We start from the raw sequence: 21,380 nt of genomic DNA on the forward strand, positions 1-21,380 counted from the left end.
GCCGCCGCAGCTCCCAGCCCGCGCGAGCTTGGCGTCCCCGCGCCGCCGCGGCCCCGCCCCTGCCCGCCCCGCGACCACTCCCAGCGCGCGCTCCCGCCCGCTCGCCCTCCTCCCGCGCACGTGCCCTCGGACAGCGCCCCCTCCGACGGCCGCGCGCCCGCGCGTGATCGCGGCCCGGGGCGCTTCCCGAGCTGGCCCCGGGAGGTCTCCCCGGTGCGCTCGCACACCTCTCCGACCAGAGTCGCCTGCCCCCATCCCCCCCTTCTTTTGACTTCTGCAGGGCATCAGTGCCTACCTGTCCCTTAGGGGTGCCGAGTGGGACGGTTGCCAAAGTTGCCAGCAGGAAGAGAAAGGCAGTCCTGGGCATTTGAGCATGCCCGGCGCCTGCAGCCAAGCAGGGTTTTGCAAAACGTGTGGGCTCTTGTGAAGGACCGTGGGAAACAGCGAAATGAGCACCGGGCCCAGGAGAAACCCGAGGTGGGGACCATCAGCCATCAAGGGGGAATCGTGGATGGGGGAGTCTTGGGGTTATCAGTGGGCGCTTCCAACCTGCCACTTGTGTCTTTTCCTCTAGCTTTCCCTTTGATCTGTGCTCACCTTCCTTTTCATGAGGGGATGCATTTTGAAGGATTTCCTCCCAACCCGAGAAAACGTCTGACAGAGAACGAAAGAATTTATTTTTTAAAAAGAAAAGAGCAATAGACACACGAACGAGGCTCTGTGGCAATGGATCGCCTTGAGGGCGCGGGTGAATTCCTAGCCAGGCTGTGTTTGCCACCCTGTGATGGCTCCCGTGCCAGTGGGCATGTCATCACTTTCTGCATGGTAAATGAGCAGTTGGTATACACTACAATCCATCCTTCCAAGTGCAGGCCTAGGCCTAGGAGACTTTTTGCCCAGCACAAGGGGAGGAGCATAGGTTTAAGGTCGGGGCTGTCCCTGTCAGTTGCTCTGGTGATTACAGAAGAAATATTGACTAGTTAGAAGATGGAGCCACTAGCAAAGGAAATACCTTCCTTGATGAGGTCAAAATTAGGCAATTGCTCTTTGACTCCCATGTGAAAATCATATTTTCTAAAACTCATTTGGAAAACTGGCCTCCAGTTTGAAGGTATGTCTGTGCTGACAATAGCAGCAGGCTGAACACCTCAGCGAAGGCAGAGCTTGTGGGCTCCCATTCTGTTTAAGGGTCGTGCCTGCTGGTCACAAGATAGGCAGTTTTAAGAAGTGCCTCAACTTTTCCTAGAATTTTTCAAAACAGAGCAACCAGAACTGCACACTTTTTTGGCATTGGGCCACCTCATATCTCCTCTATGTTTCCTGGCATGCTAACTGTTCATCAGGAATTCCAGAATTAATGAAATCAACATTCAACCCAGTGTGAGTTGGCCCTTTGCAGCTGTCAGTAAGCTGTCTTTCCGGTAAGCCTGAAGGCCAGATAAAATGTAGGGGCAGCAGTTCAGTCAAGGGCAATCAGGAAGGACTGAGTTCTGTTGAGAACGGCTACAGAAGTTGTGATTTGGTGAAATGAATTAACTTTCTTCCTTTGAAAAACTTGCCAAGGAAGGGAGGGAATAAAATAAATGAATAGAAGTTGTAGGGAGAGATCTTAGATACCTGTGGGATGACCATGCACACTTTGGGCTACAGGTGGATACAGACGTGGAAATAAAGGGCTTTGCATGGGGACACTGACTCTCGGAGAGCAGCGGGGCACTGACCTTAGTTTCTTGGCTTCTCATGTAAGTGAATTCTCCCTAACAAAATAGCATGTGACATCTCTATCTTGTGTAGGTTAAGCTTCCTCAAAATCTGGTGTCAGAACCAGATGTTGTCTAGCCCGAGTCGCTGAGTCCCTGCTCCCCATCTCAGCACTTAAATGATCTAATGATTTGTTCTTGGGCCTACACTATATTCTACACTGATGCAAAGAAATCAGGTAAACTAGGATATAAATCAGGAAATGTAAGTAAAGTAGTTCAAAGCCCTTACAACTCTGTACAAAGGCAGAGTTGTACGCCATTCTCATGGTACTCATGGTACTTATAGAGCCTCTCAATATAGTTACTGACTCTCAATATGCAGAAAGAGTTTTACACATTGAGACCACTGAACTTATTCCTGGTGTCACAGAATTAACCTCATTATTTATACAATTACAGGAAACTGTAAGGAATAGAACTCATCCTATATATGATCCCATACAGATCCTCTAGCTCAAGGTAATGATGAGACTAATTGTTTATTAATAGGACGTGTGCTAGAAGCTTCAGAGTTTGATAAAAAAAATAACCACCATGTTAATAGCAAGGGTTTGCAAAAGAATTTTTCTATCACTTGACAACAAGCCAAGGAAATAACTGCCCCACCTGTTCATTCCAACTCCATTAACAGCAGGAAGTAATCCCAACGGTATTCACAGAAATGAAATTTGGAAAATGGATGTGTTTCACTTTCCAGAATTTGGAAGTTTAAAACATGTGCACCATACCATAGACACATTTTCAGGGTTCCAATGGGCCACTGCTCTTAGCTCTGAAAAGGCTGATTCTGTTATCACACAACTATTAGAGGTGATGGCTATTATGGGTATACCTGCACAAATAAAAACTGACAATTCTCCAGCATATGTCTCCAGCAAATTGTAACAGTTTTTCAAATATTATAACACAAGGCACATAACTGGACAAGCAGTGGTTGAGAGATCTAACTGCACTTTAAAAGAAACAGCCAGGGGGAACAAAGACCCCCAAACACAGATTACATATGCTTTATTAACATTAAACTTTCTTAATGATAATGAGAAAGGACAAACAGTTGCTGAAAGACACTGAACTACAGAATAAACTTCTGAACTAAATCACCCTGTGTATTTCAAGGATGTAATGACCTCAGTTTGGAAACCAAGATATATGTTATGTTGGGGAAGGGATTTTGCATTTGTGTCCACAGGAGAAAAAAAAAAAACCTTTGGATTCCATCAAAGTTGATCAAGATTCGGTTCGAACAGGAGAAACCTCAGGAGGAGGGAAAATGACAGCTCAGCCACAAAGTCATATTCTATGGTGTGTAAGGAGATCTCACAAAAGGAAAGGGAAGTGTTTTGTTTTTTTTCTTGTCTTAACAGCAAAACCCATCTCCAAAAGGCAAGAAGACACTGAACGTGTAGATACCTAAAGAGGAGAGGATGGCTAGCCAAAAGAACCAACAAAGAAGAATCTAATATTTGGTATCAATGTCTAATTCTCTTAACTTACATCCTTATAAAATCTATTTCTCTTTACTTCCTAATACTCTTTTGGTCCCAATTCACTTAAATCAACCCTGGCTTTGGAGCTGGATATGACTCTTCTCCTCTAAATCCAAGCATGTTGTTAAAATGAAATTCAGAGTTTCTGTATTATATCAAGAAGCCAATTGATGTAATACAGAAGAAACAAAAATCTAGGGACTGTCATCTGTTTACACTCGGTTCTTTCTCTGAAAGTCTAATTTCCCTCATATTTACTATCTTCCTTATTACTACCTTTCCCGGTATGCATGCATATAAAGTTGAAATTTCTTTGTTGACATTAACATTTGAGTTTTCCCCAGAGAACAAAGAATTTCCGAACAGCAATCTTCGAACACTCCGGTAAGAAAATGGGGTCTGACTTCATCGATTCCACCTGATCCAACTTGATGTATCTGAACTGAAGATTACCACCCCGAAACCAGTTTGTGACTACATCACTCTAGACAACTCCAGACTAATTGACTGATATGGTGCACCTTCTTATTATACTCTGGCTAGAGCCAGAAATAAGAACTTCAATCAAGAACTTCAAGCATCTTCCACCAAACAGACACTGGCTACAAATGTTGTAGCTAGTCTACTTGAGACTTTCACTACATTAACATTTTCTTCCTACAGGATCCAATGAGGTTATTGTTGTCCCATTTCGGCAGGAAGTAATTCTGAGAATACTACACCCCCTTTCCCTTCTGTTGACATTGCAGAATAATTTACACCTGTTTAGAGTTAGTTTTCAATTGTTCAGGGTTGGGATTGGAAGGAGGTGTTCAGACATGGGCATGTCTTTCAGATAAGTTTAGGTTTAGATGGAATAGATATGCTTAGGATGGAAATAGGTAGACCATTATGTCTTCTGGTGATTTATAATTTATAATTTATAATTTGTTTATCACAATTCGTCATACTGCATAATGTCTTCTTTCTATGCATAAATATCCTTATCATCTTCTATGCATATATGCTTTACATATATTTGAGACATTTTGTATATTGACACAATTTAGTTTTGTTTCAAGACTAAATGTTTTCTTTAGACTAAAAGGGAAATGTAGGGAGAGATCTTATCTGTGCCGATGACCACGCCCACTTTGGGCTACAGGTGGATAGGGACATGGGAAATAAAAGGCTGTGCAGGGGGACACTTGCTCTCTTGGGGTTCCAGAGCAGTGGAGCTCTGACCTTAGTTTCTCGACGTCTCCCTAATAAAATATCATATGGCATCCCTACCTGGTTTAGCTTAATATTCCTCAATAAGAAGTGAAGCCAAACTTCTGTTGAAGATGACAGAAAATAATGGACTGGGTGTAGGGAGAACTTTTGAGGAAAGTGATGACAGGGTGTGGCCTGGGCTTTAAGGAGCATGTGCTGGGACAGGCTGCCATGGCAGAATGTGGTGGTGACATGCCTTAGGCAACAGGGATGTATGTCTCACATTTCTCAAGTCTGGGAGGTGTAAGATAAGGGACCATTTGATCCAGTGGGTTCTCCCGCTGGCTCCCCAGTGCATGGGGAGAAGGAGAGGAAAGAGAACCAGGAATGAGAGAGGGGGCAGAGTTTTTTCTGGCCTTTCTCTTCTTATACTGCCATTGGCTTCACTTTCAGGACTTGTCTATATACTTCCCCAAAGCTCTTCCTCCCAGCATCAACACACCAGGGTTAGGGCTTCAGGATAAGAGCTTTAAGGAGACATTAACATTCAGTCAAAGCTTGGAATATTTTGTTTCATATGAATATCTATCTAACTAAAAGATTAGTAGGCAAAGTATGCGTGGAAGGTGACAAGTGTTTTATGATTGAAATGACATTTGCTGCAATGAATGAAAGGGTATGGGGCAAAATGAAGAGAGCTGTAATTATTAAGACAAAGAGCTGGACTTGATACAATAAGTGCTATATCCCTACATTATCCTAAGTTAAATAATAGATGTGTAAAAGGAAAAAATGTTCCTTGCATCATATGTAAAATCAATGAGTTACTAACAAGTAGATGACATCCGTAATCCTGCTATGAGATGGTAGTCCTCACTCAGATTGATAATTAATAATTATGGTGTTGTGAATCGTGATTCAACAACCTTGTCACGAGGGTGGAACAGACATTATTAAAGCATGTACTTTATAGAGAATGAGAAAGTAAAATTGGAATCACATAGGCTAAGAGAACACTTGCTTTCTTTTGGAACCAGATGGTTGTTTTTAACAGTTACACTAAGACATAAACTACCTTCCATAACATCTGCCCATTTGAAGTATGTAGTTCAGTGGCTTTTAGTGTGGACACAGAGTTCTACAACCATGACCATACTATTTGTAAAATGCTTTGTGACACCCTAAGAGAAACCCCACATCCGTTAGCTATTATCCTCAATTCATTCCATTCCCCCAGTCCTATAAAACCACTGATCTCATTTTTCTTCTGCTGCTTCTTCTACACGTTTACATAAACAAAAGGAGCCATATATATACTATTCTGCTTTTTGTAGCTGACTCCTTCCATTTAACATTATATTGTCATTGGTTTCCTATGTTACTTCTTCCTATTGCTGATTGGCACTAAGCGTCACATGCTGAGGGGGTAGACACATATGTCAAGAGAAAAATTAGAACAGGATTAGTTAAGTATCGGTTTAAAAGTAACTAAACTGTGTCATGTTATTATCACGAATATTACCTTTGGAGAAAATGTGGATATTTAATGTAGACATCAGAAGACACATGTGACTTGATGGTTATTTCCAAGTGAGGGAGGATAGGTCATAAATCAGAGGTAATGTGACATCAAAGTGGTAGACCTAGAAGTACTGAAAGAATGAAACAACAGACAACGTTACCGTGGTGTGGGGCGAAAGTGACGCACACTTCCTGCAAAAGGCTCATTCATCATTGTCTAAGTCGTAGACTCTAAGATGTAGACATATAGACTGATCGAACTAGACCTATATAAACTTTTAAGATTTTATATTTTTTCAGTCATCAAATGGAACTGGAGAGAGAGAGAGAGAGACAGAGAGAGAGAGAGAGAGGGAGGGAGGGAGGGAGGGAGGGAGGGAGAGAGAGAGAGAGAGAGAGAGAGAGAGAGAGAGAGAGAGAGAGAGAGAGAGAGAGAGAGAGAGAGAGAGAGAGAGAGAGATTACAATGCTCTGTTTCTGGCACTATCACTTTCCCTACTCACTAAATTCACAATGTTGCTTTGAGGATTGAATGGATTAGTGTGTGGAGGAAGAACACAGAGAAGATGGAGTCAAGATATATGTGGGGATGGGGTGTGAACCAGAGAGGAGTAAGAGCTGAAGAATGATGTTTGTCATTGGTTACAGTGTTAACAGAGGCAGCCAGTGAGCCCCATCCCTTAAACTGTACTGACTGAGTTTCTGCTTAATAAATCAGAAGAGTTTGGTTTGGAGACTCACTAGAAATATTAGGAATAAGTGAGGGAGCCTAGAACCTTCTTCCAGTTAGAGATTTACAAGTCCGAAAATGAAACCATTTTCCTTAGTGATGGATCATTCGAGTTTCTAAGCAAAGACTGGGGCGGGGGCTGTTGAGTTGACACAGAAGATGTGATAGATAGAGTTAATGGTCAACTTAACAAAAACCTAGACCAGTGAGGGATTCTCAATTTGTGGGTCCTGAGCCCAATCAGATGTTTATATTATGATCCATAACAGAAGCAAAATTACAGTTATGAAGTAATAACAGAACACTTTTATGGTTGGGGGTCACCACAACATGAAGAACTGTATTAAAGGGTCACAGCATTAGAAAGGTGGAGAACCACCACCTAGAGTTGCCTAAGAGATGGACTGTTGGACATGTCTGTGGTGGGTTAAGTGGATTAGTTGAGGTTGGAAGTCCTGCCCGCTGTAGATGGCACCATTCACAGTGCTTTTCCATTTTAAGAGTTACAACACTATGATAATGAAATCAGATGCTGTTTTTTTTCTCTACCCCTTAGCTATCCCAGCATGGAGGCACCAAAATTATCTACAAGCAGCACTCTGGGTGTGGGTACATTCGTTTTAATGATGGTCAGTCTCTCCTGGGAAGCTTCACAGACAGGAGCCACAACCAATGAGGTACGTAAGAGGAGGTTATGGGGGACATGAGACAGCATCATCAAGCAGCACACTAACTCACGAGTGTACATGGATGTTAAAGACATCCTAAGGGACTCAGAAATATCAGAATAACTTGGGGAGCTCTAATTTCCTGATGACGCTAGTGATTTTTGAGGTCTTTGGTGAAACCCAGAAGGCATAGGTGAAGGAGGGAGAGGTTTCTAAAAAACAAATTAAGGAGGCATAGTATGTCATTTTTAAAATGTCGCCTGGGATATACGTAAAGAAAGAACGCTACCAAAGCGGGGTGGGAGAATAGGCTGTACGCCAGGAACCAGGTATTCTTGGGGCAGTTCAGCGTTCTGTCCTCAACTGCATGAATGCCTTTAGAAGTTTTAGGCTCCTCTACCTGTAATATCGTTGTATGTGAGCACAAATTTCAGTTAGGGTATCTGCAAGGTTCCAATTATTGTGGATTTCCATGAGCTGCCATTTCAATAGTAGAGATGGTTGGCAAATACACAAAAGCATTTTGATAAAGTTCTAGGCCAAGAAGTCTTACACCATGCAGGATGAAGTAGTGAGGGACAGTGGCAGCTGAATGAGGAGGTACGGGAATTTCATCCCCAGAATGTGGTAGGCATGTGGGGAGTACTTGGAGATGTGGACTTGGGAATGTGTACTTTCATTCATCCCTGCTTGCACAGGCAGGGCAGGAACCAACTCCGGTATGAAAGGAAGAGCCTGGCTTCCCTATATGCTGATTGCAACTGTGATCTTTTCATTTCACTTCTAGGACTTAGTCACCAACAATTTTTCAGCCCAGCAGAAATCCTCCATCCATTGACTGACTATATGGCACTTTCTTGCCCTCCTGTCTTGCCTTGGATTAATTTCTCTCCCTACTCAATTTAAATTCTGTTTTCTGTCAGGAGACTCATTCCTTTGTAGATAAACCCCACCCCTAAAAAAAAATAGAAGGAAACTCTGCCATTGTGTTCAACAGTTAAATCCAGCTCACTCTGACCTTTACTTGTTTATTGTATGTACAGGCTAAAAACAAGTTTCACTGAAGGAAAACACTAACAACTTTTCCCCAAGGCCGATAAGTTTAAACTGTCAAAAATAAATAAATTCTATAAACTCTACTCTCAAATATTCCCAGAACAATACCTCTATAGCAATGTACCCCAATTCAAGACCTCAATGGATAATGATGCTCCCAGTAACAAGAGTCAACCTTTTAAAATGTCAGTGTTAGCCATTCACTTTCCAACCTGGAGAACTTTCCATCAAGATGTCTTAAATGCCTTACAAGGTTTCACTTGATGTACCCTGTCCACTCCTTCCAGCCATGCTTTTATGTACCTTTCTCCCCATTTCTCTCCAGAGTTCAGCCTCATTGACCTCTAGGCAATTGCTTGAACTTTCCAAATGCAGTCCCTTCACTGAACCTTTGCACGTCCCTCCTACCTAACGAGAACATTATTTAGTCAGAAAGTTGTTTGACTCACTCTCTTATTTCATTCAAATCTCTGTTCAAATGTCACCTTATCAGATGGGGAATTATCTCGGTCCAGGCAGCCATCGCCCTCTATTCCTTTACTATGCACTATAATCTCATTATAACTCTTATCGTGTGGTGCACACTCTTGTGATTGCTTATCGCCTATCTCCTCCCTCGCTGAATATGCATTCAAAAGGGAAGAAACGTTGTCTCTTTCATTTCCTGTTTGGTGACCAAGCCTGCAATGGAAAAGCTGTAGTAAGAAACTGAATTCAGACTGTGAGAGGTCTCCAAGGAGAGTGGCCCAGAAACACGGAGAAAGGAGAAGGAAGGCCCAAGGGACTTCTACTCACTACATTCTGTGTGGATATTGCTCATTAAAGAATCCTGCCTTAGGCAGAAAAGGGGAAAAGGCTAGCATTTGGTATCACCACCAGGCTGAGGTTGACTGGTTAGCAAGAGTCCAGAGAGTAAGTGAGAACATGACTACTTACAAAGCTATGGTGGGTAGAGCTGTGAGCCAATCACACTCTCTGGAAAGCTGACCTGAGTGAGGAACCTCAAGAGTCATTCAAGGCGTTAGTCAAGGAGGGCATTTAGAACTTTCAGCCAAGCATTCAGGGAATTGTGATACACAAGAGCTACAAACCTAGCCAGGCATTTGTGGCGCACGCCTTTAATCCCAGCACTCGGGAGGCAGAGGCGGGTGGATCTGTGTGAGTTCGAGGCCAACCTGGTCTACAGAGAGAGTTCCAGGACAACCTCCAAAACAATACAGAAAAAAAAAGAAGAAGAAGAGCTACAAACCAGATAACAAGAAGGAACTAGATTTTTGTGGAAAGATTCTGTTTACCGGAACGCCAAGCCAATAGACAAGAGCTGAGGCTGGCTAAGTCAAGGATCCTCCACGTTAGATGGACTGGAGTGGAAGAGTAAAAAGTAAGAAGGCCAAGGTCTGCAAGGCAGGCAGAGGCAGACCCTGGCCTGAGGAGGCTTTTCTAAGAGGTCCAGTTTCCTCCTAAGGCTGTTTTCCATCCATTCTAACAGCTATGAGCGCTTCTTCTTTAAAACAGTACATCTCAGAAGGACTGTGATGATTGAATAAAACGATGTGAAAAATTGTCCCGTCTTATGCTCATAATTGCAGTGCAGTTACTGGGATTAGACTAAAACCAAATTAGAGAAAGATTCGAAGATGGAAGGAATAGCTAAGGACCCTGAGGACCTCCGATTAAGAGTTGTGGATAAGATCTAAAGAGGACAAATTACGTGATAGCCAAATTCAGGGTGAATTATCTGCTTGTCGTTTGTTGACAATAAGACCGTATGTGTGTGTGAGTATCATTCACATTTTCTTTTTTTTTTTTCCAGTGGGTGATTTTCAAACATGAGTTTCTGTGTTCCACTGTTTGTTTGACTTCACCAAATGTCAAAAGTCTAATAAAGGATCGAGCCTGCCTTTGGCCAAGCTCATTGCAAAGGCGAGTTTCTCGAGAAGAGCTACCTGGCCTGGGTGTATGGGAGTCTGTTTGTTTACTACATTGGATTTTTAAATAGCTCCGGTGACACCTCCCCCTCCGTTTGGGCTTCCTGCTGGCTCAGCTGTGTTCCTTTCACTGCAGGACTCTGCTGAGCTGTGAGGCTGACATGTGTGTCTCTTGTTCTTCTCAGCAGGACTGCGACAGAAGGACTGATAAAGGACACACCCAGTCCAAAGGATGCCATGAGCACCCAGAGCTATTCTGTCCTACTTATTGATGGTCGCAACATTGCTCCCCACACAGGTATTAAGGAACTTAGAAACATTTGTTGAATATCAACACCCTATTGGGCCACATATGGGGTGTTTTAGGCTATATGTGGAATGAAGGGTGAAGACATTTTATTCTACAACTCTAAGACATAAGCTCTTCTGTGTTTCACAGGGTGGACAGATCCAACTGAGACATCTATGTCGGATTCTCTTCTTTTTTTTTTTATTTAAGTTAAAAACAAGCTTGCTTCACATGTCAACCCCAGCTTCATCTCCTTGTCCTCCCTCCCCACCCATTCTACCAGGCCCCCCAGCCCTTCACCCAATCCCCACTCTGATCCCCAGGGAGGGTGAGGCCCGCCATGGAGGATATCCAGAGTCTGTCATTTCATCCAGGGCAGGGCCTAGGCCCTCCACCCAAGAGTTCAGGCTGAGAGAGCATCCCTCATTGATGAGGAGTCAAAGTCCATTTGTATGCCAGGGATAAACACTGATCTACTATCCAAGGCCCCATAGATTGCCTAGGCCTCCTCCTTGACACCCACATTCAAGGGGTCTGGGTCAGTCACATGCTGACCTCCCAGCCATCAGTCTGGGGTCCAAAAGCTCCACCTTGTTCAGGTCAATGGTTTCTGTGGGTTAAACCAGCCCAGTCTTGACCCCTTTGCTCATCAGTCCTCCCTTTCTGTCACTGGATTCCAGGAGTTCAGTTCAGTGTTTAGCTGTGGGTGTCTGCCTCTGCTTCCATCAGTCACTGGATAAAGGTTCTGTTTTCCAGACTCTCTGGAAGTGGGATTGTATGCTGGCACTCTCCTGATTCATGTCTAAAACCTACATATGAGTGAGCACATACCATGTTTGCCTTTTTGTGACTGGTCACCACACTCAGAATGGTTTCTTCTAGTGCCATCTGTTTGCCTGCAAATTTCAAGATTCCATTGTTTTTTTTTTCTGCTGAATAGTACTCCATTGTGTAAATGTACCACATTTTCTGTATCTACTCTTCAGTTGAGGGGCATCTAGGTTGCTTGCAGGTTCTGGCTATTACAAATAATGCTGTTATAAACATAGTGAAACAGATGTCCTTGTTGTATGAATGTGCATCTTTTGGGTCTATGCCTAAGAGCAGAATTGCTGGGTCTTGTGGTAGACTGATTCCCATTTTCCTGAGGAATCTCCATACTGATTTTCAAAGTGGCTGTACGAGTTGGCACTCCTACCAGCAGTGGAGAGGTGTTCCCCTTTCTCCACATCCTCTCCAGCATAAACTGTTGTTGGTGTTTTTGATTTTAGCCATTCTGACAGGAGTAAAATGATATCTCAGAGTTGTTTTGATTTGCATTTCTCAGATGGCTAGGGATGTTGAGCACTTTCTTAAGTGCCTCTCAACCATTTTAGCCTCCTCTATTGAGAATTCTCTATTTAGTTCTGCACCCCACTTTTTAATTGGATCCTTTGGTGTTTTGGGGACTTGCTTCTTGAGTTCTTTGTAAATTTTGGAGATCAACCTTCTGTAAGGTGTGGGTTTAGTAAATATCTTTTCCCAATCTGTATGTTGCCTTTTTGTCTTGCTGACTGTGTCCATTGCCTTACAGAAGCTTCTCAGTTTCAGGAGATCCTATTTGTTAATTGTCGATCTCAGTGTCTGTGCTACTGGAGTTATGTTCAAGAAGCAGTCTCCTGTACCAATTGGTTCAAGGGTACCTCCCACTTTCTCTTCTAACAGGTTCAGTGTTGCTGGATTTATGTTGAGGTATTTGATCCATTTGGACTTAAGTTTTGTACATGGCGATAAACATGGATCTATCTGTAGTCTTCTACATGTCAGTCTTCAGTTATGCCAGCACCATTTGTTGAAGATGCTTTCTTTTTTTCCATTGTATAATTTTTGCTTCTTTGTCAAAGATCAGGTGTTCATATGTATGGGTTAATATCGGGGTGTTCAATTCAATTCCATTGGTCTGTCTATTTTTGTGCCAATACCAAGCTGTTTTCAGGATTATAGCTCTTTAATACAGCTTGAAGTCAGGGATGGTGATGCCTTCAGACACTGCCTTGTTAACAGGGTTGTTTTGGCTATCCTGGGTCTGGGTTTCTCGTCTTTTTGACATACCTGGGTAGGAGTTTGGGCTCCAAGGCTTCCTCTGTTACAATGTTTGTCACAAGCCTAAGCTGAAGGGCACACTATTTCTAATTTACTTTCATCAGTAATGTGACTAAATGGTCCTACATTTCTATTCAGTGTTCCATTTTTTAAAACAATCTTTCTCCAAAGCAAAGGACAGTTACCTATTCCAGAGATTTAACAAATATAAACAAAATGGGGGTCTGGAGGGTGTCAATTAAATATAACTTCAGTGATTTCATGAAAAGCACTGAAAGCCTTAATCATAGGAATGCATTATTGAACCTATGCTGAGACCTACTATCTCAGACTTTGGGTAAATGATTGTCAGTGGTTTCATCATCTGTCAATAGGTAACTGGATGAGTTGTAATTACTTGCTAAGCCCTTGGGTGGAATATAGAAATGAAATGTCTACAGCTCCAAGTCAACTTCTGCCTGCCTTCTCTGGGTATTCTGAGTGGGATAGACTCTGCCTCTGCTTCTGCTTGAGCAAAAATTCTGTCTGTCTCAAGGAGATTTGGCCATCACATATATGTTTACAGAGACATACATACTCATGCACACATACACGCACGCACACACACACACACACACACACACACACACACACACACTGTCCTCATGTGGATAATGTCTACAGAGAAAACAAATTGTAGAGAAAAGAAAATGATTTAACAGATATATTCTCTTCTGGAAACTGTGGGTGCAGCAGAAGAGTGGCTCAGAAGCTAAAAGTGCACTGTTCTTAAAGAAACCCAGCACCTCATGGCATGGTTCACAATGACCTGGAGTTCCAACTCCACAGAGAGCTGATAGCTCTGGTCTCCTTAGGAACCCAAAGTTACATGCACACGTGTAAGTATGCTTGTGCATGCCCACACAGAGACACACTTAAAAGCAAAAATCTTTTAAATAAATAACTAAAACTTGTAGGGAGTGTTGATAAACAAGATTTATATCCTAGGGGGATCTGTCTGTTCTCTCTACTCCAAGCAGATTCCATGCCCAGCACTTTGAGGTCTTTCTTTGCCTTCCAACCCCATCCATTCCTTGTTCATGCTCCCCAGTCCCCTCAGGAAGAAGTGCAATGCCTTTAGTTTTCTGCAACAGAGAATCTTGAGCTTCTTTTGTTCTTGTAACTCCACTGGTATAGATGCCCTCAAGTTTTCACCTGTCTTTCAGATCCTTTGTCAAAGTATCTTATTTCCCCTCTCAAAAAAAAATGGCTCTGTCCGTCAGAGAAATCCTGTTTTTATCTGTTAACATAGTTACTTTACTTTTCCTTTCACTCACATGGGAAAGAGCTGTTGAAAGTTACAGAGATACTGGATGCAGAGAGGGGTCATAGTCAACACTCCATTTTCAGTGGCACGGGGTTGGAGGGGCTCTTCGTGGAAAACAACAGCCATTATCTCACTGTTGTTTCATTTCTCTTAACCTTGTCCATTCCCAGTCTAGCATACTAGATTCTCTTAGAATCTGTGTTTGAAAATGAGAGACCAAACGAAGATCTTTACATGACTGCATCTGCAAAACACAATCTGTGGATCCCTGGGAAGCAGCACCATTTCGTTTATGAACAGGCAAAAGAAATCTGACTTTAGTTGTTTTTTTAATGCTTCAGACAGAGAACAAACAGAGGAGATAAAAGGAGAAGCAATTGGACCCAGTTCTTTCCTGAGAACTTGATGTGTCCCTGGTTTTAGATACCAGGAAATAGTTCCGTGTCCTCACCACACTATCCTCTGTCCACCTTTTGTTCCCTTCAGCTAATTTAGGTTGATTGCTATTGCTTGAAGTCATGAGATTTCTAATATGAGAAACAGTAGCAAAAATGAGGGCTTATGAGAGTTATTATTGTTAAAATTGTTCTCAGCCTTCAGAAAATCAATCTCTCTCTCTCTCTCTCTCTCTCTCTCTCTCTCTCTCTCTCTCTCTCTCTCTCTCTCTCTCTCCCTCCTGCACTACCTCCATCCCCAAGATACATTTATATGTTCTGCCTCATTTGGTTCCCACGACACTCCTGTGAAGTAAACAATGTGGCATTTATTGCCTCCATATTCAACATGAGGAAACTGACTTTTAGAAAAATTAATTGGCATGACCTTGGTTATATAATCAGCAGTGGCAAAGACATAAAAAGAGGACAGAGCTTGTGAGTGACGCCCCAGAGAGTTCAGAGTGCCTTCTCAGTGAGCTTGCTAAGTGCTTATGTAAAGGGTTCCTCTCTGAGTGTGGGCACTGGCACCGGAGAGTTCTCACTATGCGTATACATTGGTGAAATTATAGTAACACTGTAATGCTGGACTGAGTGCTCACCTAGTGCCCCGAGTAAAACAGTCCTGTTACTTCACTTGTAAGGCACAGAGCATCACAGCATCCAGCTTGATCTGACAGCAGCAGCAGCACGAAGTTAATCACCGTTTTGTCCAGCATAGAACCAAACCCCCTTGAGGAAACAAAGCCAATATGATAGTCAGCTGACTGGTGTGCAAAGCCAGTGTCAACTGAACTCTTTCTTAAGTGATATTGCATGTTAATATAGAGTCCTTAGATGAGTTTTCTAGCTTAGTATAGAATGCCCTTTACCATCCTTCAAGGAGCTACAATCCATACTTTTCAAATTGTGTCTCACCCTCTAAGTCCCTAAAAACAGACTGTGAGTCATTGAGTCTATCTGTCCTGTTACTGGGTTTCAGGTAACCTTGTCTTTGGGCACAGTTCTCATATACTATGACTGGATTTCTATGAAATAGTTGATGCAAAATCTAAAGGATGGTTTTGTGGGGATTTTAAATGCTTATTTTTCTCTCTCAATAATAATACAGGCAGATAAATAAAAACAAAATACAATGACACATATGTATGAAAGTTCCTTAATGAAACCCATCACTTTGTATGCTAACTTAAAATTTGATGTGCCAAAAGTACTTCCTTTTCCATAACTGCGATTTTCTTCACATTAAACATGAAGTTTCGCAGTGTAGAAAGGTAACAGTAGCCTGAGAGACAAAAATTTCAGTGTTTGACAGTATGTTGCCTGTACAGTATTGAACTGCTGAGCATATGGTGTATCAAAGCATATGGCCAAGGCAGTCCTGCTCCATTCACTCTCTCTAACACGAGGGTATGATGGCTTTGGAGGGACACTATGGTGGCTTCTGACCCCCAGCTCACAGTCTTCTTGAATTGTTCTGAGAAGTATTCCATTCCACATCTTTGCAAACTCCTGAGGGATCCAAATGGGTGACACGAGCTTAAACGTGACATGCACTTCCTCAGGAAGTCGGTGGAAGGGAACCTGTCTTTATGCCTTTGTCTTCTAAAGTTGCACTTCGGGTATCTTCTCAGAGACAGGCGCAAATGACAGCAGTAGGCCATAGATTGCAGTCGCTTATATCCATGGGCTTGCATTTACTTATTTTTTTAAAGAATAACATTGCTCTTGTCTACATGTTTTTTTTAAAGTCTTCTTTAAAAAGCCGTATTATCATAGTAATGTATTCACAAAATTAAGTATAAATCTTAGTATTATAACAATTGTGCAATTGTTAGAAATTATTGTTATATACTCCATATAATGATTTATTCATTCTATATGAATAAAAAGTTTTATATTCTACACAAATGATTTGCCAAAAAATTTCTCCTGGGTCCCTCAACTTCTTGGCCAGTTAGCACAGAAGAAATTTGGTTTTTATAACCATCCTTCAATGGTAAATGTGTCCTTTAAATTCTGTTTCCCAACATTGTATATAAATGTGAAAAATAAAGTACTCATTTGACTTTAACTAATAAATAATTTACTGTTCCACAGAGCTAGGTACTAAGCAATCATTCCAAAAGGCTAAATATATCTCTATTATTGTCTTCAAAAGATGATTTTTGCATTACCTCTAAATCAAATAAATAGTTCATTAAAAAGAATATTCATTTTAAATGTATGAATGTAAATATATCTATATATTGAAGAACAATCCAATAAAACAAAACATAAACCATTTACCTAATAAAATCTCATCTTCACATTAGGTAAGCTAAAATTAAATACCTTAAATATGTCTCTGTATTATATTCTATTTAATCTCTTATATCAAAATATTTTAATATGTAACCCATGAAAACATTGTTAATGTCTTTTATGTTCTCTTTTATTATCTGCAAAAAGTTCATTTAAGGTACATCTTTGTCTTGAAATTATATTATTAATAATTAAAGTGACATGTAGTTGTGACAAAGTGTTGTTTATAGGAAAACATTAATTGCTCTAGTCTTAATTTCTTTTTTTAGCAACTAACAAAATGAAATAAACCCAAATTTAGTCTGCATTTGTGCTAGCCATATTTCATGTATCCAACAAGCATATGTAGATTCCATAGTAAAACCTGTGAACTGTATAATATAATTCCAGTTAGATTCCAACAAGATAAAAGGAGTTAGGGACTCATAGATTATTTTTAGTTAAGTAATTGTTCAGTAAAGATGAAGGGATTTCTCTCCACTCTCCTACAAGTCTGTATGTGTGTGTGTGTGTGTTTCATGAATTTTATAGACAATGGTAATCACAATTGGATCTAAACTTATCTTGGATGATACTGTGATGTCATTCAATTTCACAGTGTATATATATATATATATATATATACACAGTATGTATATCTGTATATCTGTATGCGTGTGTGTATGTATAGTAGTAACAGGACAGACTATAGAGCTTGTAAAAACACTGTACTTATTTCACCAGATATACATCATACCCTCGAAAGCTACTAAATACTGTAGCCAAGAAAGGATCTGGAGAAGATGTGGGTAGTTATAAGTGAAATGAATTGCTGGGAAATACTTGGAAAACTCAATTCAGAGACTGAGTTTGAGGTGACAGTCAAGGAACTTACACGTGAAGGAAAGTTCCAGGACAGTGCTGCTAACGCAAGCAATGCTGTGGAAAGGTCAAGTAGGTTAAACATGGAGAGATTTCTATTGGAATTGGTGACTCTGACCTTGGTGACTTTGGTCAGTGAAAAGGAAAATAAAACCAAATGTGTGTTGTTTGATTGATTAATTGGAGAAATGAAGTTAGAACAAGAAGAGCAAGTGAATGGAAACTGCTGAGCAAAAGAATAAAAGAACATGCAGTACTTGGTGGAGATGGGAATGGGGTATCGTTAAGTGGAAATACTAGAGATTGTCGGTATGCATAGGAGGACTGATGTGACAGGGGGAAAGTGACCACATTCATGTACGGATGGTAGGACTGCTGGAGGAAGTGTGAGGAAGCTCGGCAGTAGTTTTCACTGAGCAGTGAGGCCAAGCTAAGGGTACATCAGCTAAGGGCAGAGCCTGGGACCAGTGAAGACGTGCAAATCACAAAGAGCTCAGTATGGCTAGTCGGAGTAGAGGTGGAGGAGATACGTTCTTACCAGGAGCAAAGACTGAGTGCTAGTACTTACTGTCCTGCCATAATGAGTGAGTTACTTTTTAAGACATTATTAAGTTTAAAATGAGTGCCCTAAGTTGATGGGGAAGTCCTGTGTATATGTCAATAAATCACTGTTGGCCAATAGGAAGCAAGAAGGTGGGACTAGGAGTCGAGGAGGACTCTGGGAGGGAGAAACATAGGGAATCATCATGTAGCTGCCATAGGGGTAAGAAGTCCACACCCATATCTCCGGTAAGAGAAATACTTAGATTAACAATTTAGAGTAAATACTTACGTCAGAGCTAGCCAGTAAGAAACAAGCAAGGCCAACAGCTTCATAAGTAAAACAGCATCTTGTGTGTTATTTGGGGACTACAATGTGGCAGAGCCCAGGCAACTGGTGGGGAAAAAACAAAGCAGTTGGCAAGGAAAAGGCTTCACTCAACAATAAGTAGTACAACTGTTATGTTTTCAAAGGCAGAAAGAAAAAAGAAAGAAAAGAAAATGAGGCTTTGTGTTGCATTTAAAATTAGTTCTCTAATAATTGTAAGAATCTAGTTGGTTCTCTTTTCTATTTAACTGACTTATTGCCTGTCCTGTGCTTAGTTATCTGGGAAGTGCTTATGTTCTATATGTAGTGACATGCAACTAAACTACAGTAAACATCTAAATGTCTTCAAAAGCAGGAGGCGTTAACAATTCAGATTCTAGATGCACCCATACATGTCCTATCAATTAGGGGATGCTGTGGCACTGCAGGATTCTACATCACATTCTGAAAAGATTTTTCTAAAATAATAAATAAACACATGTACAACAATTTATTCAAATACAGTCAAGGAATGACTAAGATAAATTAGGCTACAATATAATTTTAGCTCTTCAATGACAGAAAAACACAGATGTGTTTTAATAAGAATGCATGGTTATGCTACCAAAGAACCTAATTAGTGGTGCTAAGGTGTTATTAAGTTCCCTACTAAACAAACCAGGGTGCTATGTCACAAACCAGATTAAAATTCTAGAATATTCCACTTTTTAAGCCTTTAAAGTACAAAACTGGCCAGGTTGGGTAGCACAGGCATTCAGAAGGCTGAGGGGAAGATGCAAATTCCAGGCAAGTCCAGGCAACACAAGGAAGTCAAGGACAGTCTGGGTGACTCTGTAAGACCCAGTTTCAAAACAAAACACAAACAAAACAAAACAAAACAAAAGACAAAGAAGGAAAGAAACAGAAGGGAGGTTCAGGGACACAGCTCAATGGCAGACTCCTTGCCTGTTATCAGCAAGACCCAATTTTAAATCCTCAGTACAAAAAAAGCTACTTTTATATAATGCATTTCAAGCAGTATTTTATTTCTTATTTATTTTCATATTTATAGGGGTTTTGACCACATATTCCACATCTTTGCAACGTCCATGGATGTCAGAGAGGGTGTAATCCCCAGAACTAGACTTCCTCACTGTGATGACACTCCGTGTGGATGCTGGGAACTGGGTTCTCTGCAAGAAGAGCAAATGCTCCTAACTTCTGAGCCATTTCTCTAGCCCCTCAAACTGTATTTTCAGCTGGAGTATTGTACAGACTGTGATTTCAGCATATTCACTGTATGTTATGCTTGTCCACAAGTTAGTATTTGCATGAAGAGTTAAATAAATCAATATAGAATATGAATATATTTATTTTTTTTACTTCTTCATTGCCCTTAAATTCTAGTAGGCTTATTGTTTAGTTGAATTATACATTGTGTTTATTGGGTAAATGATATTATAATATCATCTATGTTATCTCACTGAACTCCTCTTTGAACAGCCAAGTATCAAAGAAAATTAAAATGTAATATTTTTATTGTTTGCTATTTGGTACCAGTCTCTTAAACCAAAGTAAGTATACAAAATGCTTATATCTCCCCCATCCACTCCAAATGACAATATTGAGAAGTTCAAATGACTGTAACTGTTCCTTTGCCAAGAGTAATACCCCAATCCAGATACTTAGGATATGTCCCTCTTATATAGCAGTAGCTTCAGACTTACACATCTTGAACCTTCCTCTTGAAAACTGGTTTCATGGCAAAATGCTTCTTTCTGCTCTTCATTTATTTTTTTCTTTTTAAATTCCATGAAAATGAGTATCCTGCTTGACCAATTAGTTGCATTACCTGAGTACCTTGACCAATCAAATTATAAAACCTGAACATGTCTACTTCAAATTTTACTGGTCACATCTTTGTTTCTTAAGAATTTTAGAATTTATCTTTATTTTTAATGATGTTCTGCCTGCATGTATGCCTGCGGGCCAGAAGAGGGCACTGGGGATTGAACTCCTGACCTTTGGAAGAGCAAGAAGCTAGCAGGGCTCTTAACCACAGAGCCATCTCTCCAGCCCCTCCCCCATTATTTTTATTTTTATTCATGTGTAAATGTGTACCTTAAAACTGTGTCACTACTGAGCAGCAAAGAAAACAGGCATGTCCTGCCAAGCTGAAGTGCATTTTACTGGATACTTTTTATAAACACTATTTGTAGTCTGTCTTTTCTTTAAGCATATGTAAATTACATTTCAGCACCTTTAATCTCTGTTCTTATTATCATGTGTTATGCTGTAGAGATGTAATAAACTATTTCATATCACAGCCAGCCCTGAAGTACTTATACCTGCTTTTGGACACACCTTTGTCAAGAAGGCTTACAGACTGAATGGCTGATTCTGAGTCCTGGCATCCTCCTTGATGCCTCCAGCCAAGAAGAGAGGCCATGCCTACCGCCTGGCTTCTCTGGCCAGTGGCATGTGAACAGATGTGATGATGTGCTGGATCACAGCCCAGGTTTACGAGGTCTTCGGCATTCTGCTTGCTCAGCCAGGCCTTTGGTATCACCACAAGAGGGGCAAATCCTCATCCAGGTTCTCGTTCCCCCTAGAAGGATAAGGATCACGTGAAGCACTATGCCAGCTGCATGGAACTCAATTTAGTCAGCCCAACTGTGAAGCCAAGCCAAGCAAAGCACTCATCCATTCACCTCTCCCTACAACCACGTCCTCATTTCCTTCCCCAACTGGGCACCCACACCCACACTTAAGTATTGTACTTACGTATTAGCTGGTCTTTCTGGTGATAGATACGTTGTGGAATATTCTGTTAAGGTGTGTTGCACTTGTTTATGCTGTAGAACATTTGTTTAGTGATGTAACGATGTGTTGCTTTTGTTTAACTCTGTGA

The 21,380-nt window shown here is 41.1% G+C and overlaps 2 long non-coding RNA genes across 3 annotated transcripts; both read left to right on the forward strand.

Annotated features, from left to right (window-relative positions):
* The first annotated feature begins 156 nt into the window (after positions 1 to 156).
* LOC110342904 lies at positions 157 to 2,358 on the forward strand. Its single transcript, XR_002385077.2, has 3 exons — positions 157 to 477; positions 575 to 825; positions 1,651 to 2,358. It is a non-coding gene; the product is annotated as an uncharacterized LOC110342904 (long non-coding RNA).
* A 4,062-nt stretch (positions 2,359 to 6,420) lies between these two features.
* On the forward strand, positions 6,421 to 19,834 carry LOC121135852. Of its 2 annotated transcripts, none has more exons than XR_005872975.1 (3): positions 6,421 to 7,371; positions 10,532 to 10,644; positions 19,542 to 19,834. It is a non-coding gene; the product is annotated as an uncharacterized LOC121135852 (long non-coding RNA). The 2 variants fall into 2 exon arrangements; XR_005872976.1 differs by having other exon boundaries at positions 10,535 to 10,644.
* The last annotated feature ends 1,546 nt before the right edge of the window (positions 19,835 to 21,380 follow it).

Source organism: Mesocricetus auratus, unplaced genomic scaffold, assembly GCF_017639785.1.
Source record: "Mesocricetus auratus isolate SY011 unplaced genomic scaffold, BCM_Maur_2.0 Super-Scaffold_100043, whole genome shotgun sequence".
NCBI lineage: Eukaryota > Metazoa > Chordata > Mammalia > Rodentia > Cricetidae > Mesocricetus > Mesocricetus auratus.